Source organism: Mobula birostris, chromosome 6 (genome assembly GCF_030028105.1).
Source record: "Mobula birostris isolate sMobBir1 chromosome 6, sMobBir1.hap1, whole genome shotgun sequence".
Taxonomy (NCBI): domain Eukaryota; kingdom Metazoa; phylum Chordata; class Chondrichthyes; order Myliobatiformes; family Myliobatidae; genus Mobula; species Mobula birostris.
The window spans coordinates 176,981,538-177,009,128 of record NC_092375.1 but is presented as its reverse complement, the minus strand read 5'-3'; positions in this window follow the sequence as shown (position 1 = coordinate 177,009,128).

Below are 27,591 nucleotides of genomic sequence, written 5' to 3'. Positions count from 1 at the left end.
ATGTGTCACCTTTCACCCTTAAAACCCATGACCTCCCAACCTCAGTGGAAACAGTCTGCTTGCATTTACCCTATCTATAGCCCTCATACTTTTGGAAACCTGTTCTCTCAATCTTCTGTGCTCCAAGGAATAAAGTCCTAACCTATTCAGTCTTTTCTTATAACTCAGGTCCTCCACACCTAGCAGCGTCCTTGTAAATTTTCTCTGTACTCCTTCAGCCTTATTTACATCTTTCCTGTAGGTTGGTGACCAAAACTGCACACAATACTCCAAATTAGGCCTCACCAATGTCTTATACAACTTCAACATAACATCCCATCTTAATTAAAATTCACTTCCCCTTGTTATCTATCTGTCTGCCACATAAAATAGGTCCTTTTTATTCACACTGTCTGAACCACTCATCTTTTTACATCTTTGCCGTTATCAGTGTTCGATGGATGAAATATATATTTTCTCAATCTGTTCATTTTGGTGTAAAATCTGACTGGAGTCGGTGATTTATTCTGACATATGTTTGTTTTATTTATTGCATATACCAGAAAAATTCCTTATGCGATTCTTACAATCTCCAGCATTAATGCTGGGCACACGATGTAAAGCTACTGATCTGAGAAGCATTTAAGACAACAAAGTGTCATTTAACAGTCTAGTCTTTCACCCGAGCAGCTCCTCTTCCTGTCTTTGATGTGTGAACAGTTTATTTAATCAATTATTAATCAAAGTTGTGACATTCTTCTTATTTTTTTGCTGAATCTCAAAGACACTTTTCCTTCCCTCTTATTTTAAACAGACATCTTTATTGACGTCCGGGATTGTGTTATTATTTCTGACCTGTTACTCATAAACCACACTCGGAACTACAAAATCTATAATGCATACATTGATTTCAGCTGGGAGGTAACAGTGAAAATGATTTATTACAGATTTTGCCTGTGGTGGTGGAATTGAATGAGAGAGCTTGCTGCAATGCTATCTGTAGCAGGTATTTCTGCATAATTAGAGACCGCAAGGAGAAAGATGTATTTGCCCAGTGGATGTTTTTCTTCACAGGTGTTTAAAGATGACAGGAAGCAGCAAACAGACATGCTGTTATGGCGGGTGGTGGGCAGCTGGATACTTTGCGCTTGGTGAATCTGTAGCAGTTGGTAGCATTTGGCAGCTCTGTGCAGAAATAATGACTGGTAGAAAAGTCCCAACTGCCACTAATTAGCAGCAATGAATTTTGGGTAAGACAGCACATATGTTTTAAACTGAAAGTGATTTTGTTTTAGATGGTAACTGCACCACTGAAAACTGTTGACAGAACTGACCCCTGTGGTAATATTTCAGTATAATTGTGCAATAAATGACCGTGTTTCTAAGCCTGCAATTCACTTGCGACTGGTAATTTCTTAATATGTCTTCCTTTATAAAAGAGCCTTTTATCACATATTTTGGGAATAGGGAGGGTGGGGATTAGTGTCTAAAGTAAAATTACACTGTTGATATGGACAATCGCTCTGGAGGAATTTGAATAGAATCTCCAGATTAAATCTACATTTCAAAAGCATATCAGATAGAAATTATTGACTGATTTGGCTTATTTTCTCATTTCACACCTCTTTATGGATTTGTTGTTTCATGGTAAATTTGAAGATGTCTCTATTCTAAAGGTACATTCTAGGGTGCTCTGGGATACATCATCAGTGATGTAACCCAGGGCCATCGGGGGTTCAGGTCTTTCAGAATCACACATTGTCGCCGAGGCAACCCAGCCAGGGTTGATCAGGCCCTGTCTTGTGTCCCAGCAGCATTGATTCATGGGCCACACCTCTTGATCCATAACCAGCCGGAGACTCTGCGATGGTCCTGAAGAATATTTCTGCTGCAGCCCCCTTAATGCCTAAATTAGTTAGAAGTTTTCAATTGTTTTTAACAGTTATTTGACAAATCACAGATACCCTTCAGCACAAATAGCGGAAATAAGTTCTTTCTCCAAATAATTTATGTGGATATAGGTGGCACAAACCATTCCATTGATAGAGGCTGCAAAAATTGATATTCACTTCAAATCATTGTGATAAACCACCAGCATATTTAAAGATGTCAGCCTCAAATTTAGAATATCTATTGGAAAAAACCCCAAAATACTTCTAATTTGAAGTGGAAGTCCTACCCAAATTATTTTTAGACTTTATAGCCTATCAGGAATCATAAGGGTATGATTATAAAGGTTCCAGCATAGTAGAGGCCTGTCAACTTAATCACTAATGCCCAACTGATTGCTTTCAGGGTACTATAGATGGCATGCAGCAGTTGTATAGGAGTGCCTGTTGCTTAGGGACCTAAATGGCGTCTGATTAACTAAAAACATAAACTTCTGTCACAAAGCATGGTGGTTGAAGACACGTGCATTTACACAGCTAATATGGATTGGTAGTTTGTAGAGAAGGCGGATCATGACACAATCTTGTTGATTTGATAAGACTAGGGAGCCCTGCACTCTAGCTAAAAGCCACTCCTAACCATAGTTCAAGTTGCACTAAGCCACAGGAAGACCCAGTTGCAAAATATTTCAATAGATACTGTGCTGCATAAGAAATGGGTGCTGGTAAATTTCTACTGGCAGATGATACAATCCAAATGTTTGGTGCTTTCCATTATGGTTTCAAGTTGCAGAAACCTACTGGTAGATAGGCAACGAAGAGCATTTTACTAACTTCAAGGTATCTACATAAACACTTTAGCAGCATGAAGTTGGCATGAAGGGTGTGAGGTAAATGTACTTTCTGATTCCCATATCTGCTTTAGGGTTATCCATTGAGTCCCCAGTACAGTTTACAGTTTGGTATCATTGAGTAGCATTTTAAGAAGATATTGTTTTTGTCTAGATCTGCAAATTAAAGTTTCAGCAGTGGACTATTGAACTTTTACTGTTGGTTATATTTTTGAAGTGGAGATAATTTTATTCATCACAAAACAGTTTCAAGCATGTGTTAACAAACACACAAGTTGGAAGAGCTCAATAGATCAGGTAGTATCTGTGGAGAGAGAATCCAGATTTCAAACTGACAAAGGGTCGTTGATCTGAAGTGTTAATTCTGCATCACATTCCAACGTGACAAATGTTTCCAGCTTCTCTTTTGTTTTTATTTCAAATGGTTCAATTTAATATCAGAGAATGTATGTAGTATAGAACCTGAAATTCTTACTCTTTGCAGACATCCACAAAACAAGAAGTGCCAAGAATGAATGATAGTAATATCAGAACCCCATAGCACCCTTCCTCCAGCTAATTGATTAATTAATTTCAATAGTAAAAGCATCTCTGAATCTTTGAATAAAATGCTTGCTAATCTTTAAGTTTACTTTAAAGGTACATTTTTTTCTGTGATCTACATGTATTATTGTGCTCCTTATAGTCATTGTGTTGTAAAAGTATCCAACTTCCTTTATTTCTGTACACTATAGTAATCTGGCAATAAATTTTAAAATTTATTGTATATCAAAAATACATTATGCTGATAAAATCAACATTCTACTAATTTAATGTTTTGCAATAATAATATGATGAGATAACTGGCCATACTTAGAAGCAATTTCTAGCTAAAACAATGCTTAGCTCCCTAATAAATATATACCAATGCCATAAGATAAAAATGTGTGTTGACTCGTAAAAGCATGAAGATATATGTGCAATTTCTAAAACAGGTAATAATATGACTTATAGTTTGAACATATGGAGACTAACAAAGTGTATTTTAAAACACCAGGTCTCTGGAGAATTTGAGTGCTGGAAATCTGACCATTACAAACACAGGCACACAACAAAAACTTTTGTTTGTAGCTCAGTCCTTGCATTCTATAAAAAATTCATCCATACTCTTAAAGGGATTTTTTGCTTTTCTGTTTTTTCCCTATTGTTAGAGAAATTGAAGTGTGTGCTCTGAAAGAAATGTGGGTGAGCTGAGAATTTATTTACTCATTCGATTCTAAGATTGAGAAGGACTAGCATCACTGTTCAAAGGGTAGAGACACAATGCAAGTGACATTGGGTCACCCTGGCACTTCACAGCCACCTGCAAGATAGAATTGTTCTCAGTGTTGATAGGAAGTGACTGAAGCTGTTTTTTGTCATCAGCATCAGTTATGATTGATGGCTTTATGGTCATACTGAAAATGCCCTTTTTAAATAATTTATGATGTCATCACTACAGACCACTAGTTTGCAACTCTGCTGTTATTTTTATCATTCTCACTGAATGATTATCAGCATGTTAGAAAGATTGTATTGTTTAGAGTTTGTTCAGAGCTATAATTTATTCATAAATTCACCTAATCTAATTGCAAAGTTCTATACACTGAAAACAAATCCATTGTCTTTGCAAACTGATTTATTTAATTCTGGTTCTCAATTTCTATGCAGCATGCCTGACTAGAGCCATGCATTTATATTGACTTAATTGCCGTAGATGTTAAAAGTAAAATTCATAGACTTAATTTTCTGTATCCTTAACATGAAACAAGAACACAAAATTTTGAAGGGAATCTTTTGACTGCCTTATAAAATATCATTAGAAGTGAAAGTCATAATAATCCATGGTCAAATGACTTCGATAAGAATGTTTTGTCCCTTTATGCGTCAGCTGTAAATTCAGGTGCACAAATGCTTTCAATTTATTTATTCTGATGTTTAGCATGCAGCAACTCCCACCTCCAGCTTAAATCTGCCTCTGAAATAAATGGATTGGAATCAGGCTTTTGTAAATGGTGCTGCCCGGCTGTAGAGCACAATGCATGCATCAAATTCTAATTTGATACAGTCCAGCACACGCGCTGGTTTGAAGACAGATCTGTGATCTGAAGTACAAGTGAGATGAAATCTAGTGCACATGTTTAAAAGTTTAGGTTGTTTGATTATCTTTATAAAGGAATGGTAAATTGTGTATTTTTTTTACTAATTTACCTTCTTCCCTTCCTTTCCTTTGCTTAGGGAATGGTATTTTGACTGACAATAAAGGGGAAGATGATTTGTTGTGCAGTGGTGCTCAGCTTGGACTCACCCTGTGCTGATGTATTCAGCTCAGGTCATTGGTGAGCCAAGACACTTGCATTGCCATGGCAGGGCTGGTGAGGCCAATTATAGTTCTCATTCAGCCACCCAAACTGAGATCAGTGAATACAGCATGGATTGAGGATTCAATTTGGAATCTCTATCAAACGTTTATTGGGTGTATTTCCAAGGGCACTGAAAACTTTCAGTAAACTGTATTTTGTGTTGTGATTCTTTTGCCATTGAATGTTACATGGAGCTTTTAACATACACTTATTTCCACTTGATTGATATGCCAAAAACAATCCTATGGCAATTACTGGAGAATTAAAAATAATTTCTTATGTTTGGCCAACATAAAATTATTATCGTACTTGCAACAACTGTGTGCATGAAAGGTTCCTACTTCAGCAGACTGTTGATTGCCAGATAATGTTCTTGTTGATATGAAAAGCACAATACTGTGGATTATAGAAATAAACCTCCTAGAGGGTCACACCCTTGTCATGGTTTGAAGGCTGAGATGCCTTAATGACCCAGAGAGTTATGTTGGCTGGATTCAGCAGTTTATTCTTTGGCCCTTGGTAAGGTCATCCATGCCAAGCAAGTCAAAGGGTAGAGCCAGACTAAGAGTGGTCCACCGGTCTCCAAGTTGGGGCGGGGGGAGGGGGGAGTGTGGGTCCAGCTCCCCTCAACCACTAAAACAAAATTGTTATGAAAACAGCAGTGAAGTATCCTTCTACATCTGAGTGTGACGATATTCCTGAGCCTCCATCTGGTACTGGCACGACAGAAAGTAGGGAAAACCAAAGGGAAGCTACTGACAGGATGAAGGAAGCCATGAACACCACTAGAGATGGAGGACCTTCATTGCTGTCCTCATGCCAGCAGCGTAACAGTCAGTAAGTTGAAGTAAGGTAGAAACAACATCAAAGGATGCTGAAAATACATTGGCGGTCAAACAGCATTCGTGCAGTTAGAAACAGAATTTAATATTTCAGGTCAATGATGTGTTTGTACAACCACTAGATTGAAGATGCAAAGCTACCATTTTGAAGCCAAACAGAGTTTCATTGTACCTACGTATAAAGACAATAAAGATCATTCAATTCAATTCAATTCAATTCATATAGATTATTTTTTGGCAAATTTGTAAAAGTAATGTTAAATGATTCTTTAAGTAATGAAGCAAATGCACTCTGTGATTCTTACCTATTTTCCCAATTCCCTCTCTCTTTCTCTCCTTTGCTGAAGGAATAATATTTTGACTCAGATAAAGATAAGCTGCGTGGACACTATGATCTCATTTACTCTTTCAGCTGTACAAAGGGTAATGGTTCAAAAAGAAACTCCTTCTCAGGACAACTCAACATTGATACCGAGATCCAAAAAATGAATGAAAGCAATGCTTGGTTCAGTCTAACCTGCCATTCCTGGTAACTTTTACGTCATCACCTATCAAATTATTTCAGACCATACGGATGCTGTGGATCAGGCAGATTCCTTTCCTCAGACTTCCCACTCATGGTCTCTAAAAAATCCTCCAAGTTCACTGAAAGGATTAGCAAACCAACATTGGTGTCTTATCCCCGGCCGACATTCCCAGAATTTAAGTCCTGGGCAGGCCATGTCCTTTGCATACCAGACTGTTGAAACTGGCACTCTGCTCTAAACTCTGGCGTGGGAAGAGATTACCATTCAGACAAAGGTAAAGATCCAAAAATATGATTAACATCTTCTTGAAAAAATGCAATACCCTTACAATTTTACGGTAATCCCTAGCTGTTCACATTGGAATATTAAAAGAGTGAGGAGGTGAAGAGGGTGATGTTCCTAGGATTTTTTTGTAATGAGAAGCCACATTACTTCAACATGCATCAAAATGTGTGAGTTAAAAACAATGAATTTTGTGCTTATTTGTTTATTTCTCTCACATAAATTTCAGAAGAATTGTTCTGTACCACATATTTTTGCGGTTTGAGAATTCCATGGGAGTGGATTTCCATTACACAAACTGTCATAACACAACGATTGTCTGTAAGGGCAATCAGGATTGTATCAAAAAAACCTGAAGCCATGCATCAAGAGCATGAAGGATCCCTGCTTAACCAGTGGAAAGAGCCTATCACCCCACACACTACCGTGACACTTCTTAGCCCTATTTGTGTAAGTACCTGTGGCTTCTTCAGTCACTTAGTTCTCCTCAGAGTTTGGAAGCAAGAAGGTTCTCCTCCATCCCAAGGTTGTTGGACCTGAGCCTTCACTTCCTGATATTTGTACATACCCATTCATAATTTCCCCTCTCAGGAAGCAATACCTCACCTTTTTACAATCATTCTCTCTGCTGCTTGCCTTTTCCTAAAGGCCATCCGTTACCATCTCAATCTGGCACCCTGAATTGTGTAGCCACAACTCTATAGAAATGTATTTTAATTTCTATATACTCAGGGAACTAAAGGAACCTTGTGCCGGTCACCTGCGATGTGCCATTTCCAAGCTTCCTTCAATATAAACAATAACCATCATCTTAACATTGACAGGATCTACGGCCTCTTACAAACCTACCTCAGGAGCAAGACAAATGGAGAATACCTTCCCACTTCACCAAATTATTTATTTCTTCAGCCTTTCTGCAGTTGCCAATGTACCCTTGCTGTTCTCATTCACATACTCAGGTAAAAGGTTCTTGGTGGAATTTATTTCCATGTCCACATTTTACCTTGCTTTTTTTTTGGAAAGGGTTTGCATTGGACCGGAGGTTGCTAAGTTCCAAATTCCTTTCCCTGCTGCTAGCTTCTTCTCCCTTATATTCCATCTGAGTAGCCTCCAACCTGAAGGCATGAATAATGATTTCTTCTTCTGCTAATTTTTTTCACTTCTCCTCCTTTCTTCTATCCCCCATTCTGTTTTTACCTCTTCTCACCTGCCCATCACCTCCCTCTGCGTCCCCTCCTACTTCTTATTCTCCTAAGGTCTACTCTCCTCTTCTATCAGATTTATTCCTCCCTAGCCATTTATCTTTCCAACCCTCCTGGCTTCACCTATCAGCTTCTAGTTATCTTCCTTTCCCTCTCCCCACCTTTTTATTCTGGTGTCCGACCCCTGACTTGCCAATCCTGAAGAAGGGTCTTGGCCAAAAACATTGACTGTTTATTCTTTATCAAAGTTTCTGCCCTACCTGCTGAGTTCCTCCACCATTATTTGTGTGTTCCTATCCCTTTGTTTTTTTTAGCTCAGCATCTCAGCTGAAGACAAAATAAACCTGGTGTTGGGGTTCTTTTGATCTTTTAAACTGTCTGGGATTAGTTGGAGAGACAGAAGCAAGTGAGACAGCCAAAGTCTGTAAAAGAACTGTGGCAAGTTTTCCAAGATGCTTGGAACAACCTACTAGCTGATTTTCTTGTAAAACTCCGCGACAGTGTATCTAAGAGAATTGATGCAGTTTTAAATGTCATACCAAATATTGATTTGATTTAGTTTTTTACATAGAAAATAGGTGCAGGAGTAGGCCATTCGGCCCTTCGAGCCTGCACCCCCATTTATTATGATCATGGCTGATCATCCAACTCAGAACCCTGCACCAGCCTTCCCTCCATACCCTCTGATCTCCGTAGCCACAAGGGCCATATCTAACTCCCTCTTAAATATAGCCAATGAACTGGCCTCAACTGTTTCTTGTGGCAGAGAATTCCACAGATTCACCACTCTCTGTGTGAAGAAGTTTTTCCTAATCTCGGTCCTAAAAGGCTTCCCCTTTATCCTCAAACTGTGACCCCTTGTTTTGGACTTCCCCAACATCGAGAACAATCTTCCTGCATCTAACCTGTCCAATTCCTTTAGGATTTTATACGTTTCAATCAGATCCCCCCTCAATCTTCTAAATTCCAACGAGTACAAGCCCAGTTCATCCAGTCTTTCTTCATATGAAAGTCCTGCCGGCCCAGGAATCAATCTGGTGAACCTTCTTTGTACTCCCTCTATGGCAAGGATGTCTTTCCTCAGATTAGGGGACCAAAACTGCACACAATACTCCAGGTGTGGTCTCACCAAGGCCTTGTACAACTGCAGTAGTACCTCCCTGCTCCTGTACTCGAATCCTCCTGCTATAAATGCCAGCATACCATTTGCCTTTTTCACCGCCTGCTGTACCTGCATGCCCACTTTCAATGACTGGTGTATAATGACACCCAGGTCACGTTGCACCTCCCCTTTTCCTAATCGGCAACCATTCAGATAATAATCTGTTTTCCTATTTTTGCCACCAAAGTGGATAATTTCACACTTATCCACATTAAATTGCATCTGCCATAAATTTGCCCACTCACCCAACCTATCCAAGTCACTCTGCATCCTCTTAGCATCCTCCTCACAGCTAACACTGCCACCCAGCTTCGTGTCATCCGCAAACTTGGAGATGCTGCATTTAATTCCAAGTCATTAATATATATTGTAAACAACTGGGGTCCCAGCACTGAGCCTTGCGGTACCCCACTAGTCACCGCCTGCCATTCTGAAAAGGTCCCATTTATTCCCACTCTTTGCTTCCTGTCTGCTAACCAATTCTCTATCCATATCAATACCTTACCCCCAATACCGTGTGCTTTAAGTTTGCACACTAATCTCTTGTGTGGGACCTTGTCAAAAGCCTTTTGAAAATCCAAATATACCACATCCACTGGTTCTCCCCTATCCACTCTACCAGTTACTGTTTGCTGCTCTTTACAGTAATTATTTGATATTTAGAAACTTTAATTTGAGACTCCTGGATAGATACATGGAGCTTACAAAAACAGAGGGCTATGGGTAACTCGAAGTAATTTCTAAATTAAGTACATGTTCAGCACAGCATTGTGGGCCGAATGGCCTGTACTGTGCTATAGGTTTTCAATGTTTCTATGTTCTATGTTTCTATTATTTTTGAAAGCATTTTCACTTTACAGAATATTTTTTACGTCTAAGATTTTTACACAGTTCTGAATATAGCAAAAAAATCGTACCGTGATGGCAGTGAGAAGATAGCATGCACCCTTTACCCACTGACCAACATTAGGTTATCTAAAATTATCAGAATTTATCTATTTTTCATTTAGTTCCTCCTACAATAGAATGTACTATGTGTGATTTAAATGTTCTTTAACATATGCAGTTTGACTAAGGTTACTGTCGAGGCATGGGCACCATGGTAGCATAGTGGTTAATGTGACGCTATTTCACCTCAGGGTGTTCCAGGGGTCAGAGTTCAATTCCCGGCCATTCTCTCTGTACGTCCTCTCTGTGGAACGCATGGGTTTTCCCCGGGTGCTTTGGTTTTCTCCCACAGTCCAAAGATGTACCTGGTAGGTTAATTTGGCACTGTAAATTGTCCTGTGATTAGATTATGGTAATTGGGTTTGGTGGGGTAGTTCAGTTCGAAAGGCTGGAAGAAACTGTTCTGTGTGGCATCACTAATAAATAACAAAGTGATGAGGCATTGTTCCTCATTATCTTAATATTTCCTGACACAAAATATTCAACAGAGCAGTTACGAGGATTATAAAGAAAATATATCACTCTAAATATATTGGTAACAATGCAAATTATCAACGTGGGATTAGGTTCATTTGTTTTTCTTGTGTGTAATTATGGAAGTGGATTATTATAGGTTTAGGCATCTACAGTATATTGTCTATTTTGTACATTAAGTGCTTAATTTTTTTTCACTTTTGCATGCTGAGGATGAAGATTAAATTAATTACTCTAAACAGGATTTGCTTTTATTCTGAGTTTTTTTTACAAAATGTCAGCTGATATTCAAGCTTCTGTGAAAATGAAGCAATTCTTTACTGTTGTAGTTGTACCAATAATTGTTGATTAAGAGTGTTTCTGTGATAAGCAAATTAAAGTCAAACTCTGGCATAAAAATACAGAAGAACTTGAAATATGATATAATGCTTCAGGTCATTTGTACTTGTCAAGTGTGTGCAGTGGACAATGACTAATAGCTAACTAACAAGCAAAATTAAATATCATCCCTTGCATATCTGGATTATGTGAATCATCTCACAATTTCCCCAGGATCCCGAAGTGATTTTTTCTGAGAAACTGAACCAACTTCATGTGTGATAAACTGATAGAGAGAGGAAACTAGTTGAGAGATGCTTCCTGAAACAAAAGATTTATTTAATACTTAATACAGAATTAGTTGCTGCTTGTCATAAGACTTCATTCTGGTCAGGTTTATCTTTCAAGAGGATTCAAATAAACAAAACACTTTTTTATTTCTGCGGGTATTCTGTGGAGACCATTATAACTGGCTGCATCACCCTCTCGTCTGGGTGGGGGGCACTGCCCAGGATTGTAAAAAGCTGCAGAAAGTTTTGAACTCAGTCAGCTCCACCATAGGCACTAGGCTCCCCAGCATCCGGGACATCTTCAAGGGGCGATGCCTCAAAAAGGCAGCATCCATCATTAAGGATTCCCATCATCAGAACATGCCCTCTTCTCATTGTTACCATTGGGGAGGAGATACAGGGACCTGAAGACACACAGTCAACGATTCAGGAATAGCTTCTTCCCCCTCTGCCATCAGATCTCTGAATAGACATTAAATCCATGAACACTAACTCAGAACTTTTTTATTCTCCTTTTGCACTACTTATTTAATTTAACCTTTTAAAAATATATATACTTGCTATAATTTACAGTTTTTAAAATTATTATGCATTGCAATGCTCTGCTGCTGCATAATAACAAATTTCATGACATGTGCCATTGATATTAAAACTGTCTCTGATTCTGAAAAGAAATGAAGAAGCTACACATTTCTCTTCCATGATTAATTACTGCGTAACTTGTAGCAGAGCTATTCTGCGTATGAGCAACACAGGTGGCCTCTAAAACCTCATCAGGGTTCAACACCAGGTGAAAAGTGGAAACAGTTCATTACAATATTAAATTATATTATTAAGAAAGAAAACAGAAAGTTAATTTAAATGTAAATTTGTATTTAAAATGTATTTTGAACTAATTTTATTTATCATCATAGATTTATTCATGACCTCAAGCAAGTAAAAGAAAAAGAATACAAGCTTAAACTAGAATAGAGAAAGATGCAAAAAGATCTGATAGAAAGATTTCAAAGATTAGCTTTATTTGTCACATGTACATCAAAACATCGAAACATACTGTGAAGTGTGCCATTTTCCATCAACAACCAAGAACGGACTTGGGGGCAAGTGTCACCAACATAGAATGCCCGCAATGAGGCACGTCACAAACACAAGGAAGTCTGCAGATGCTGGAAATCCAAAACAACACAAGCAAAATGCTGGAGGAACTCAGCAGGCCAGGCAGCATCCGTGGAAAAGAGTCAACAGTTGTCATCTTGGGCCGAGACCCATCTTCAGGACTGAGGAGGAAGGGGAAGATGCCGGAATAAAAAGATGAGTTGCACTAGATAGATGCATTTAAAATCTTGAAGGATACAGACATAGCAGACAGAATTGCTCCCATTATCGAGGTGTCAAAGCTTAGGAGACATAACTTCAAATTAATTAATGAAAGAACCAAATGTGACATCAAGAAAGAGATTTAAAAAAAAACAACTTGTTAGGAGGTGGAATGTTTTGCCAAAGAGTTGTAAGAGAGGTATCTTCAGTTGTGGCATTGGAAAGGGTGAGGGAGTGGGGGAGTGTTTGGTGAAGGGAGGGGTCAAAGGAAAGAATTTGCAGAGCTGTAGAAATATATGAGTGTGTGGGGGGGTGTCAATCTACTAACTAGATTGCTCTTTCCTGCAGGCACAGCAGGCAGATGATGGGTAGCTTCCTTCCCAGCTGTAACCATTCTGAGTTCAATTAATATGATCAGAACTTCTCAAATATAATTCTTCTTTTCATCTAGGGGGAACTGGAAAAGAGATTAAAAGAGTTCAAACTGAGACTGTGAATAACTTTCTACAATGAGATGATGCCTTGCTCAAACAGTAACATTACTAAAAGTGCAAGAAATTTGAAATAAATTTGTTAATCAAGTTTACATTTTGGATCAATGACCTTCCATTAATAAGACCATAAGACAATACAACACAGGAGCAGAATTAGACTATTTGGCCCACCAAGTCTGCTCTGCCATCCGATCATGGCTGATCCTTTTTTCCCCTCCTCAGCCCCACTCCTCGACTTTCTCCCCATAACCTTTGATGTTGTTGCCAATCAAGAAGCTATCAATCTCTGCATTAAATACACCCAATGACCTGGCCTCCCCAGCCGTATGTGTTAAAAAATTCCACAAATTCACCATCCTCTGGCTCAAGAAATCTCTCCACAACTCTGTTTTAAATGGATGCCCTTCTGTCCTGAGGCTATGCTCTCTTGTCCTAAACTCCTCCACCATGAGAAACATCCTTTCCACATCTAATCTGTCTAGGCTTTTCAAAATTCAAAAGGTTTCATTGAGATCCCCCCTAAATTCCAACAAGTACAGGCCCAGAGCCATCAAACATTCCTCATACAGACATCCCACCCTGCAAAAACTTATTTCAGGGAGGTAGCATCATCAATTTGCGGGAGACTCCCGGAACTTCCAGGAGAGGTGGGATGTCTGCAGTAGAGTAGCTCCTTAGTGGCAAGCCAGCTAGCTTAAATGACATTAGCTATGCTAATGAGCGAATGACACCTGTTAAACTCACCTCAACATGTCTTTTACGCTCTTAACCCACCATGGGCAATAGAAAAGTCACTGTTGCAAACAGTGCAGCGAGCAACACTGTCATTATTTTTGACCCCTATTAGGCAGGGGTACACTTTAGTGTAGTCTGGGGTGACGTACATTTTATATTTTCTTTTTTTGGAACACTCTGCCATGGTGCGCTCTCTCTCTCCCGCTCTCTCTCTTGCGCTCTCTCTCTCTCGTGGTCGCTCTCACTCTCACTCTCTCTCTCTCGTGGTCGCTTTCACGCTCTCTTTTGCTTTCTCTCTCTCGCTCACGTGCTCTCTCGCTCTCTCTCTCTCGTGGTCGCTCTCTCATGCTCTCTCTTGCTTTCTCTCTTTTGCTCTCGTGCTCTCTTGCTCGCTCCCTCTCAAAAAAATTGATTTCTGGGATATTGTATATAATTTGCGGGCATCAGGGAGCCACTATTAACATGTGGGAGACTCCCGGAACTTCCGGGAGAGGTGGGATGTCTGCTCATATGATAACCCTTTCATTCCCAGAATCATCCTTATGAGCTTCCTCTGAAACCTTTTCAATGCCAGCACATCTTTACTTAGATGAGGAGCCCAAAACTGTTCACAGTACTCAAGGTGAGTCCTCACCAGTGTTTTATAAAGCCTCAGCATTACATCCCTGCTCTTGTATTCTAGACCTCTTGAAATGAATGCTAACATTACATTTGCCTTCCTCACCACCAACTCAACCCACAAGTTAACCTTTAGGGTGTTCTGCACAAGGACTCCCTCAAGCCTGTGCCTACCATTCAGCATGACCTAGTCTGGCCTGCCACAGGCTTCACCTTCTCTTCCGGACTGGTTCCCCATGGCCCTCAATTCCCCAATCTTTTAAACCTGCTTCATCTCTTAATATCGCCAATGATCCACAACCTTCTGCGGTAGAGAATTGTAGAGATTCACCAGCTTGGAACATAAACTCTCGCTAACCGTTTACTGCCTAATCTGCTGCTTATTATCAATGCAACCTGTTACAGGTTCAGCCTTACAACTGGTTTTCCTGAGGAATTTTCAGGTAAACACATTGCCTGATATCTGACTTACCATGTATGAATTCCCATGGTTTATTGTTCCTATCAAAATAATTACCTTGTTTTGTCTAATTACTTAACCTGCTGGAATCCCTTTAGAAATCTTCATCGCTTGTTTCCAATTTACATTCATACCTGGCCTCATACTGCTGGAAAACTTAGATAAACTCATTCTTTTTCAAATTTCAGCCAGTAACGTAGATTGCAAGTAACTGAGGGATTAGGACTCATCACTGAGGAGCAGCATGCCAATTAGACACAGACTTAATTGTTCCTCCTTTATGTTTGCTGACAGAGAAGAAAATCGGTTAAAGAATATGAAAAAGTAAGTAGGAAAAAACACAAATCGTTATTTTATGCAGAAGAACCATTTTATGTGCTATGCTATCAGATGCCTTTCAGAAATATATCCTTACCAAATCCACTGATTTTCCCTTATTATTCTTAAAAATACACCAGATTTATAATATGCAATTTTACTTTAATAAACCACATTGACCTTAAATAATCATACGATGTTTTTGTAAGTATCCTAACACCCCAAATTTAACAATGGATTCTAACTTCCCTTCTTGTTATATTTTCTATCTTCCCATTTTCCAGGGTTGTTCCAAAATCCACCGAATATGAGATATCACATTTGAACTAGAGACACCGGATTCTTTTTAGTTTTCTTATGGCTTCAGATAAGTGGTTGCACTGAACTGATCTAAAGGTATCCTTCCCACAATAAGAAGATATTTTGCTCTTCTCAGGTAAAAAGAAACAACTCAGTCTGGACTGCATCAGAGGAAAATGGTCAAGGAGCAATTCTGAAAAGAAAAACTGAGAAACTACTGATAAAATATAAACATTGATAGATTTGTAAATGTGAACATTTGTCCTTGAATGTCTGCTTAAAATATGGTAAGTGTGGGAAGAAAGTGTTTTTGATAAATTATCTTTTCTATTTGTTTACCATCGCAGTTCAATAAAGTTATCTATATAATCATTCATGTTGTAAATGCACATCATAGATCATTGTCATAACTTCTGTCTGTGCATGTAAAGTATTAAAGATATGGAACAGAAGAATTTCAAAAGTAATGCATTTCTCCTGTCACGTACAACAGCATTACTTGCGTATTGGCTCCTGATGCTGTTAATTCTAATTTTACAAGTCAATAATTCTATAAGTGTTTGTTACACATTCGCTTAATACAATGTTTTAACTGGTCAAACTAATGAAGTATGCTTTTAAGAAGAAATACACTTCATTATTCAAAAGCAATGTGATCATCAGTTGTCCTTGTAATTAATTGTCCAGTAAGTTTTCATAATTAGTTTTTAAGAACACAAAACAATGCCAATGTATTATCAGCAATTCATTAAATAGTGACAGATAATCTAAGAGAAAAAGTAACATTTTATCTCTACAGCTTATTTCATGGAGCCCACAGACTTCAAAAGTATATTTAAAAGGTTTTTTTTAATTGTCTTGCAACAAAATGTGGGATTACCTGATCTTAAAAGTAGAATCAGACCCTTGATTCCTATATCAAACCTTACCCACTCAGTGGAAAATGTGCCATTGATTCTTTAAGAATTGGAACTTCTGAAGATCACTAATTAAAATGTTAATCTACTCATGTAACAGACAACTTCCTGGAGACAAGAAGATCCATTTTTTACATACACACATTGGGCCCAAATGACATCCTCAGACTAGGTCAGTAGCCTGAGCAGGATGTTGCAGTGAATTTCCTGCCAGAACAAAACCAACCACTTGAAGATGAGGGTTGATTATAGCAAATTCCTAACCGGATATTCAAATGAAATCTACAGCTGAAGCCAGAAGTTTACATACACCTTAGCCAAATACATTTAAACTCATTTTTTTCACAATTCCTGACACTTAATCCTAGAAAATATTCCCTGCCTTAGGTCAGTTAGGATCACAACTTTGTTTTAAGAATGTGAAATGTCAGAATAATAGTAGAGAGAATGATTTATTTCAGCTTTTACTTCTTTCATCACATTCCCAGTGGGTTAGAAGTTTACATACACTTTGTTAAAATTTGGTAGCATTGCCTTTAAATTGTTTAACTTGGGTCAAATGTTTTGGGTAGCTTTCCATGAGCTTCTCACAATAAGTTGCTGGAATTTTGTTCCATTCCTCCAGACAGAACTAGTGTAACTGAGTCAGGTTTGTAGGCCTCCTTGCTTGCACACGCTTTTCCAGTTCTGCCCACAAATTTTCTATCAGATTGAGGGAGGTCAGGGCTTTGTGATGGCCACTCCAATATCTTGACTTTGTTGTCCTTAAGCAGTTTTGCCACAACTTTGGAGGTATGCTTGGGGTCATTGTCCATTTGGAAGACCCATTTGCAACCAAGCTTTAACTTCCTGGCTGATGTCTTGAGATGTTGCTTCAATATATCCACGTAATTTTCCTTCCTCATGATGCCATCTAGTTTGTGAAGTGCGCCAGTCCCTCCTGCAGTAAAGCACCCCCACAACATGATGCTGCCACCCCCATGCTTCACGGTTGGAATGGTGTTCTTCGGCTTGCAAGCCTCACCCTTTTTCCTTCAAACATAACGATGGTCATTATGGCCAGACAGTTCAATTTTTGTTTCATCAGACCAGAAGACATTTCTCCAAAAAGTAAGATCTTTGTCCCCATGTGCACTTGCAAACTGTAGTCTGGCTTTTTTATGACGGTTTTGGAGCAGTGGCTTCTCCCTTGCTGAGCAGCCATTCAGGTTATGTCGATATAGGACTCATTTAACTGTAGTTATAGATACTTGCCTATTTGTTTCCCCCAGCATCTTCACAAGGTCCTTTGCTGTTGTTCTGGGATTGATTTGCACTTTTCATGCCAAAGTACGTTCATCTCTAAGAGACAGAATGCATCTCCTTCCTGAGCAGTATGACAGCTGCGTGGTCTCATGGTGTTTATACTCGCATACTATTATTTGTACAGATAAACGTGGTACCTTCAGGTGTTTGGAAATTGCTCCCAAAGATGAACCAGACTTGTAGAGGTCCACATCTTTTCTTTCTGAGGTCTTGGCTAATTTCTTTTGATTTTGTTTGTAAACTTCTGACCCCCTGCAATTGTGATATAGTCAATTGAAAGTGAAATAACCTCTCTGTAAACAATTGTTGGAAAATTACTAGTGTCATGCACAAAGTAGATGTCCTCAACGTCTTGCCAAAACTATAGTTTGATAATATGAAATCTGTGGAGTGGTTAAACAATGAGTTTTAATGACTTCAACCTAAGTGTATGTAAACTTCTGACTTCAAGTATATGTCACTACTCTTATTGAAACCACTGCTACACCGTGATATCAAGCAATGAAGTTTCTGCGGCTGTGGATTCACTGATTGATACTCTGACCTAAAACTGCCTACTACCACCATTCCCACTCTTCTAGTCTGCCTTGGCAGCTGACCCTTTTAATTCAATCTCAAAATCAAGTTTATTATCAAGGACATATGGTGTGAAATTTACCCTTTTGAGACAGCAGTAGAGTGCATATTGTGCAAAATGGAGGAATAACCCAAAAGGCGAGAGGAGAAGATGGTGGCGCGATGCAGCTCGCAGCGGCCACTACGGTGGTGATGTCTGTTATTTGTCAAGTAGGATGCCGTGCACAATCCTGATTTGATGGAGACGGACGTGAGAGCACAAAGGAACATCTGGTGAAACTTCTGAAATGCCCGCTTCACTGCTGCTCCTACTGTGTGGTCCAGAGTCTCTGGAGGAGAAGGCCTGAGTCCTCAGCTTTGCTTGTTGCTCGGCGGCCGGGGCGGGGTCAAAGAGCTTGGCAGAAGATGGTGCTCGGAGAGGTGGTGTCGGAGGGGCTGGTCGGAGGCACAAAGTTTTTGGATGGACTCAGAGTCCGCTGCGGTCGGGTGCTTCCATTGGTGCTGCTTTGGCAAGTTTGCGGCGCTTGGCGATTCATGGCTAGGAGAGTTCCTCTCTTCTGCTGCCTGTGTGAGATGATGAATCTATCGAGACTTTGAGACTTTTTTTTACCATGCCCATGGTCTGCTCTTTATCAAATTATGGTATTGCTTTGCAGTGTTGTAACTATATGTTATAATTATGTGGTTTTGTCAGTTTTAGACTTGGTTTGTCCTGTGTTTTCTTGTGATATCATTCTGGAGAAATGTTGTATCATTTTTTAATGCATGCATTTCTAAATGACAATAAATGAGGACTGAGTGTCCTCATAATCTAATAATCTAATCTAAACTCATGGGTTCACTGACCATTCAGAAATCTGATGGCAGAGGTGAAAAGACTTCTTTTCAAATCGTTGAGTTCGGCCCCTTGACCTCCTCAGTCTTAAAGAGTGCCAGCAAAGCTATGAAATTCTCTGATGCTTTTTGTCCTAGAATTTGAACAAATCAGAATAAACATAATCTGAAAGGTTTTCCTGGATTTGCCCTGGACTTTTAAGTACTTTAAGTACTATTAAAGAATTATCAAGTTGACTTGGTGATGAAGTCTGAATCCCTACAGAATAGAATAGTAAAGCACAGTACAGGCCCTTCAGCCCACATTGTTGTGCCGACCCTCAAACCCTGCCTCCCATATAACCTCCCACCTTAAATTCCTCCATATACCTGTCTAGTAGTCTCTTAAATTTCACTAGTGTATCTGCCTCCTCCACTGACTCAGGCAGTGTATTCCACGCACCAGCCACTCTCTGAGTAAAAAACCTTCCTCTAATATCCCCCTTGAACTTCCCACCCCTTACCTTAAAGCCAAGTCCCCTTGTACTGAGCAGTGGTGCCCTGGAGAAGAGGCGCTGCCTCTCCAATCTATCTATTCCTCTTAATATCTTGTATACCTCTATCATGTCTCCTCTCATCCTCCTACAAGTGAAAAGTACCTCTATCTCCAAATTGTTTTTTTAAACTTGTAGTCAGCTGTGACCTGCAAGCTCCTCTCCCACCCCCAAGGTCATCACGGACCTTGTCTGTGGCAACCATGATGCTCAAATTCAAATTCCAAGAACTGAAAATGCTAAGCAAATTTGACTTTATCCTTTTGGAAAAAGTAACTGATGAAGATGCTGTTGAGGACTAAACTAAGTTATATGTTTATTTCAGAGCACCTCCATGTTCAGGGTAGAGGTTCTATCATGGGTCCACCATTGTGATGCAATCACGATGAAGGCATGTCAGTGGGTATACTTTATTAAGAGTGTGAGGAGATGTGGTGTTCCACCAAAGACACCAATACATTTCTACAAATGTAGCGTAGAGTGCATTTTGACAGATTACATTACTGTCTGGTTGGAAATACCAATGCAGAGGATCAGGGGGAATGGAGACCCAACCAGCTCCATCATGGGCTAAAGCTTTCCCGCCATTAACAATATCTTCCACAGGCAGTGCCTCAAGAAAGCAGCATTAATTACTAAGGACCCTCACCATCCAGGACGTGCCCTCTTCTCAATAATACCATCTGGGAGGAAGTACAGGAGCCTGACAGCCACAGTTGTTTTAGAAACAACTTCTTCACCTCAGTCATCAGATTTCTGAATGGTCCACGAATACCTCCTCACTGTCATTCTATCTTGGAAATTTTATTTTATTGTAACCTATAGAAATTTGATATGTGTCCACTATATTACTGCCACAAAACAACAAATTTCATGACTTTATGTCAGTGTTGATAAATCTGATTCGGATTTTAGTGAAAGGCAATGAAATGAACTGCTTCTTTTCATTAAGTTACAGTCACTTGAAGCTCTCAAGCTCAGTACTGTTGATGCTCATGAAGTCAATGACCAGCTCTTTTGTTTTGCTGACAAGGAAAGAATCTTTATTGTCATGATACCATCTTACTAGACTCTCTCTTTCCTTCTTATACTCCAGCTCATCATTATTGGAGATACGATGCTATCATCTGCAAACTTGTAGATAAAGTTAAAGCAGAATCTGGCTGCACAATCATGAGCATACAGAGAGTAGAGTTAGGGGACTACGGGGTATCAATGTTGAGGATAATCATGGTGGAGGTGTTGTTTTCCCTCTTTACTGATTGCGACCTGTTGGTCAGGAAGTCAAGGATCTTATCAAAGGCAAGTCTCGCAATTTGGAGATTAGTTTTCTTTGAACTACAGTATTAACATCAGAGCTTTTAGCACCAGATTATATATATAATCTAGTGTAATATCTACATTAGCGTAGATATTACACTCAGTTCAAGATCTGACTGTGAGGGAAACAAGAAGATACAAAATAACTTTAAAGAACCAGTCAATTTATTCAGTACTTGAGGGAACCGAAGACAATAGTTATCTAATCTAGTGCCCACAGGCCCCAAGTCTACTGCAGAGTGCCTTCGTTCTCTTTTTTGTCCGTGGCATGGGCCGGTGGTGAAGCCCCTCCAAAGAGAGGAGTGGTTGTGTTTGCCCCCAGTTTTACTTCTAAGAGGAAAAGATATCTAAGCCCTTTCGCAGATGTTCTTCTTCACTGAAGGTTACCACCGCAGCAGTGTCTCAACTGAGTTTACCTCGACTTCAGGAGACAAGTGATTTCTTCTGGGGGAGGGCGGGGAGTTGATACTCCTACACAGATAAGTTCTCCTTCACCACAGGTTGCCACCGCAACCGTGCCCCGGCAGAGTGCAGCGAGTTCAGTGAGACAAATGAATTCCACAATATGGTAAATCTAGCAGAGCAACCATCAAACTGTGTAACTGCAATTAGTGTTTTAGAAATTTTCAACAAACTCAGCTACCCCTCACTCCCATCATTATATGTTTTTAGTTTATTGAGATACATTGTGGAACAGGCCTTTCGAGACACGCCGCCCAGCAACCTTCCCAATTTAATCCTAGCCTAATCACGAGATGATTTACAATGATCAGTTAACCTATCAATTGGTACATCTTTGGACTGTGGGAGGAAACCGGAGCACCCGGAGGCTAGCACGAGAGGGCACAGTTTTAAGGTGCTTGGAAGTAGGTACAGAGGAGATGTCAGGGGTAAGTTTTTTTTACACAGAGAGTGGTGAGTGCGTGGAATGGGCTGCCGATGACGGTGGTGGAGGTGGATACAATAGGGTCTTTTAAGAGGCTCCTGGACAGGTACATGGAGCTCAGTAAAATAGAGGGCCATGGGTAACCCTAGGTAATTTCTAAGGTAAGGACATGTTCAGCACAGCTTTGTGGGCTGAAGGGCCTGTATTGTGCTGTAGGTTTTCTATGTTTCTATGAAATCCACATGGTCATGGGGAGAACATACAAACACCTTACAGGTAGTAGTGGGAACTGAACCGATGTTACTGATCTCGTAAAGCATTGTGTTAAGCACTATACTACCATGCCGCCCTAATTAGCATGAAGCCTGCTCAGAGGGTGGCCTTGTTCCATAATTTGTGATTCAACAAACTCAGGTGCCTTTCACTCAAGTTAGTATAGCAGGTGTTCAGAAGTTTGCCTGTGGTTTAACTTTAAATTTATCATACAATACAGTTGGAAACATCGTTTGAGAAAAATGGTGATGACACTGAAGTTAGAACCTTTTGTGATATTTTCCATTCCTTGCACTCACATAGAGTGTTGTTATCTCTGTCTGCTTTATTCCCTGCTCCACACTCTATACTCCTTTTTCTTTAGTGTGATACCATGTCACATCCCCAACAGGTAGATTTCTGAAGTAACAAACCCACATTTGCGAGGGGATAAGATTTGTCAACTTTCTGGGTTAAAAGCTTGAATCAGGACCCACCTTGCAGACTCCTAACATAAAATCCTACTGTCAAATTAGACCACTGTGGAAAAATATAAATACTATAATGTAATGTGGATTTTATATTAAATCTTAATGGAATAGAAACTCTCAATATGTATATCTTGCCTCTGGAAATTCTGAATAAATATCATGAAGCCACATTAACAGATCAGGTGATTTTATAATAATTTATTTTGGGCATTTCCTGTTGGGAGCATGATGCAAGCCTGAAGTGCTAAATAATACAACAAAACTACTCAACAGATGGTGTGAAGTATAAGTTAGCTTCTGGGATTCCTTGCAAGATAAAATGAAGCAGTGTGTTGAAAATAGATGTATTCTGTAGTTGTGCTCCATAGGCTATTAATAAAGGCAATTTCTATTTGAATCTGATAGTCTGTGTTTTGCCTTCAAAATCACTGGTAAAGCAGGTAGGTTGAAGTCATTGAATTCTATGATCTGCCTTCAGAGAAAGCCATCAGCAGCTCGGTGACCTTCATAGACTTTATCTCAGCATGTATAGGATATATTTTTTGCATGGATTAAATCCCCTTTCCCTTTACCAGTTTGCAAAGCACAAGTACTTCAGAATGCCTTTCTTTTGTCTATCTACCAGTTCCAAAATTTTATATGAGACGTTTAAGTGAAATTTTCAGTTGAAAATGGAAGCGTTGTCAGTTCATATGGGTCTACGGCTAGTATCTTAAATTCTTAGCTTTTAGGTAGCAGTTTATATTTTATTTTGTATTTGCAAAAGCCTTGTAAAACCCCTAGAGACAGTCTTGAAATTAATTTGTTAATAGTTAAGATGTCAAGCAGTTTTTCTGCTTTCTGCTGTTCTGTTCGCAATTTTTTCCTGTTATCATCAATGCAGCTCTACAGAAGGAGGAGCTGCGTTAGACAATATAGGACAGTTTATGTTGCCGCTGGACAAAATTATATTAATCACTTGGTGCCCATTATTTCAGTTATTAACAGAAACAGGCTCCTTCTGGGTCTTGTTTAAACTCCGATTTGCTGTCCAGCTCATCAAAGGCTCTAATTTGCGGAACAGAATGTTGAAATGTAGAAAACTTGTTCTTTAAAGCTCCAGAGAAATACAATACATTTATCAGTTTTGAGTGGATATCATTCTGTTTATAACTGAGTGGATGCACACCATGCAATTTTACTCTTGAAATTGGTTTATATAGATGACTGGTTGCTGTGAAGTGTATGTCAGAGTTCCATGCGCCTGTTATGAAGTAGTACAATTGTCATTGCCTCTTACACGGTTGTTGAGAAGAGCTGGAGAGCCAGGCTCAGTCAACTGTTGAATAGATAACCCTACACATTTAATGCAGCATACATTGTAAAGAATTACATGCCTACTGCAATGAGCTTTGGGCCTTTGGTCCAGATAATAACCCTTATGGGCGTACTGCATGCAGAGGCTGCCTGTGCACTTGGTTACAAGTGGAGAAACTAAAAGAAAAATGACAATTGATTCAAGTGCAGTACAGCAGAAGTTTTGCTTAAAGCTCAGGCAGGCAGCTGAGATTTTCTTTAACCCTGTGATTACCACATATTGGTTTCTGTCTAATCTGAACTGCTTGCTATTGAGTTACAGGCTTCCTCTCTCGTTATAGTTTGCTTGGGCACATCTGCCTTGACAAATCAAATGTGAGTTTCTAGATGTTTCTGTGTTCTCTTGTTTTGCTTTATTGCCAGTGACATATCCTTTGTACCAGCTGAGATTTGACACGGATGAAGAAGAAAGCAGAGCAATGATAAATGTTCACGACTTCTTCAGTCTTGTCAGAATAGGTCTGTTCCTTGATGGACATCTTGCTAAACCGTGATTAGAATTTTTTGTGCTGTATTGTGCTTCTGCATGTCACACACTAGAAAAAGAAGACAAAATCTATTATAAAGCATGACCTAGAAGTTCCCAGCTTTTAGAGTCATCTGTTTTCCCTTGTGTTACACATTTATAAAATGTTTTAACTTGATCCCTGACAACTACAACAGTGCTTTCAACAGTTCCATTGTGGAATACTGCTACAATCCAATAACCAAATACCTTGCCTTCTTGATGTTGCTCTGCATATTTTGTATTTGAATCAAGAAGGCAGATCTTGAGGATAAATGAGAACTTTAGAATAATTAAGTTCTGTCATTTAGTAGGTAATTTGTAAAGTGCTTAGTTTGAATTATTTTATTTCTCTTCTGCATTTTCTTCTTGGATGAAATAGTTAAATTATAATAGGTGTTTCGTACATGGAAATAAACTAATATGATAAGTAAGTCACACATGTTTTGTGCCTTCAAAATATTAAACTAATTCAAAGAAGATATGGGAGTCTGAAATGTGGGTGTAACTTTGTCTTTTGTGAAACATGCACGTATCACGTGGTAGCATGATGATGTATGCAATTAACATACTTTTACATATAACCCATAATTAATTATTGAAATGAGCAAGAATACTTAATCAACCAATATATTTCCAAGATTATTCAAATATTATTGAAATATTAATTACACAATAACACATTCTGATTTATAATCATAAATAGGTTCCTGCAAGATTTGTAGCATAAATTTGATTATAATGTTAATGATCATGCAATGTTTTGTACAAAGTGATTTCAGTTATTTCTCTGTGTTTAATTTATTCCAAACACAGTCTCAATATTCCAGAAGACCTTATAGATTTTTTTGAAATTCTCAACCTTTATCTGAAGCGCTTGGTTTAATCCACAGCTTCAAAAGCAACTTTATCTACTGTAAAAATCTAAAGGTACAGGTTTATTCCACTTAGTTTAGATTCAGACAGGGATTTTGAAAGACACACTGAGCTTCCAGGAGTGAAGTAAGCTTCTGTTGAAGTGACACATCAGTGCTGACCTTGTCCAGAAATGGAGAGTAATGTTAATTGGATGGTTCCCCCTACAACTCCAGAGGGATGCGTGGATATTGGTTGGTGAGAAGTTGGGGAAAATAATAATGGGGAAGGGGTTAGATGCTAAGATGTGGAGGAGCGGGGTGGTCAGTAGCTGGTGTGAACATTGAATTTGGAAAAGGCAAAGACTGCACTTTCTGTTTACAAAATCTACTTATTTTTGCTTTTATCGAGATACAGTGTGGAGTTGGCCCTTCTGGTCTTTCCAGCTCTGCCACCCAACAACCTCCAACTACACCCTAGCCTAATCGTTAACTTACCAACTGGTACGTCTTTGGACTGCAAGGAAACTGGAGCACCTGGAGGAAACACACTCAGTCATGGGGAGAAAGTACAAACTCTTTACGGACCACCGCGGGAATTAAACCTGGGTTACCGGTACTGTAAAGCATTGTACTACTGTGCCGCCCTAAAATATAAAATAAAAGAAATTAAAAATCTACTTCTGTTTGAAGGGTGGTGGTGGAGGGGAAGAGCAGTCCTGCAAAATAAAACTGTCTAGCAGTACAGCTGAGTAAATTAATTGGTGAGGATTCTGACACATTCTGTGAGTATTTAAACTCTGAGAATTCATGGCAGCAAATTGGTTTCTCCAATGCCAAAACTGTTCATGGTTCTGGAAAAAAACACATCTAATTCATAACTCCATCATGTTATTAGATGTCTCCCTCTGCCAAGCATCTTTAGCTCCAACTACAAGAGCTCAGGTCACTGATATAAAAATTTAGACTAGAAACTGGTTTACTACCTTTCTATGATATGAAGGCAGTGTTACTGATTGCCTTCCTCCAAGAGGACCACAACCTTGTTGTAGGGCTTGGAGGCTTGCATGCTACAGTGACCCAGAGGCAGGGTCTTGTGCTTTCGCTCTTGGTCGGGCCACCCATGCCAAACAAGTCGGAGGGTAGAGGCCAGTCTAAGAGTGGCCCACCGCTCCTCCAGGTTCAGGGTTTCAGCTCAGGGCTAACAATCCTGAATGGTCAAAAAATTTTTCAGAGAAACAGCAATGAAGAATCCTTCTACATCTGTATGTGACTGAGGACTCCGAACCACACCTGGGGCACAATACAGGAGATGGCTAAGGACAGACGGAGCTGGAGGGCCTTCATTGCTGCCCGAGATGCTGGTGGCGTAACAGACTGTTAGTAAGTGACACACATAAAAGTTGCTGGTGAACGCAGCAGGCCAGGCAGCATCTCTAGGAAGAGGTACAGTTGACGTTTTGGGCCGAGACCCTTCGTCAGGACTAACTGAAAAAAAAAGCTAGTAAGAGATTTGAAAGTGGGAGCGGGAAGGGGAGATCCAAAATGATAGGAGAAGACAGGAGGGGGGAGGGATGGAGCCAAGAGCCAGACAGTTGATTGGCAAAAGGGATACGAGAGGATCATGGGACAGGAGGCCTAGGGAGAAAGAAAGGGGGAGGGGGGAAGCCCAGAGGATGGGCAAGTGGTATAGTGAGACGGACAGAGGGAGAAAAAGGGGGGAGAGAAAGAGAATGTGTGTAAATAAATAAATTAGCAAATAAACAAACAAATAAATAAATAACGGATGGGGTATGAGGGGGAGGTGGGGCATTAGCTGAAGTTAGAGAAGTCAATGTTCATGCCATCAGGTTGGAGGCTACCCAGACGGAATATAAGGTGTTGTTCCTCCAACCTGAGTGTGGCTTCATCTTTACAGTAGAGGAGGCCGTGGATGGACATATCAGAATGTGATTGGGCCGTGGAATTAAAATGTGTGGGCACTGGGAGATCCTGCTTTCTCTGGTGGACAGAGCGTATGTGTTCAGAGAAACGATCTCCCAGTCTGCGTCAGGTCTCGCCAATATATAGAAGGCCGCATTGGGAGCACCGAACGCAGTATATCACCCTAGCCGACTCACAGGTGATGTGTCGCCTCACCTGAAAGGACTGTCTGGGGCCCTGAATGGTAGTGAGGGAGGAAGTGTAGGGGCATGTGTAGCACTTGTTCCGCTTACAAGGATAAGTGCCAGGAGGGAGATCGGTGGGAAGGGATGGGGGTGACGAACGGACAAGGGAGTTGCGTAGGGAGCGACCTCTGTGAAAAGCAGGGGTGGTGGAGGGAAAGATGTGCTTAGTGGTGGGATCCCGTTGGAGATGGCGGAAGTTACGGAGAA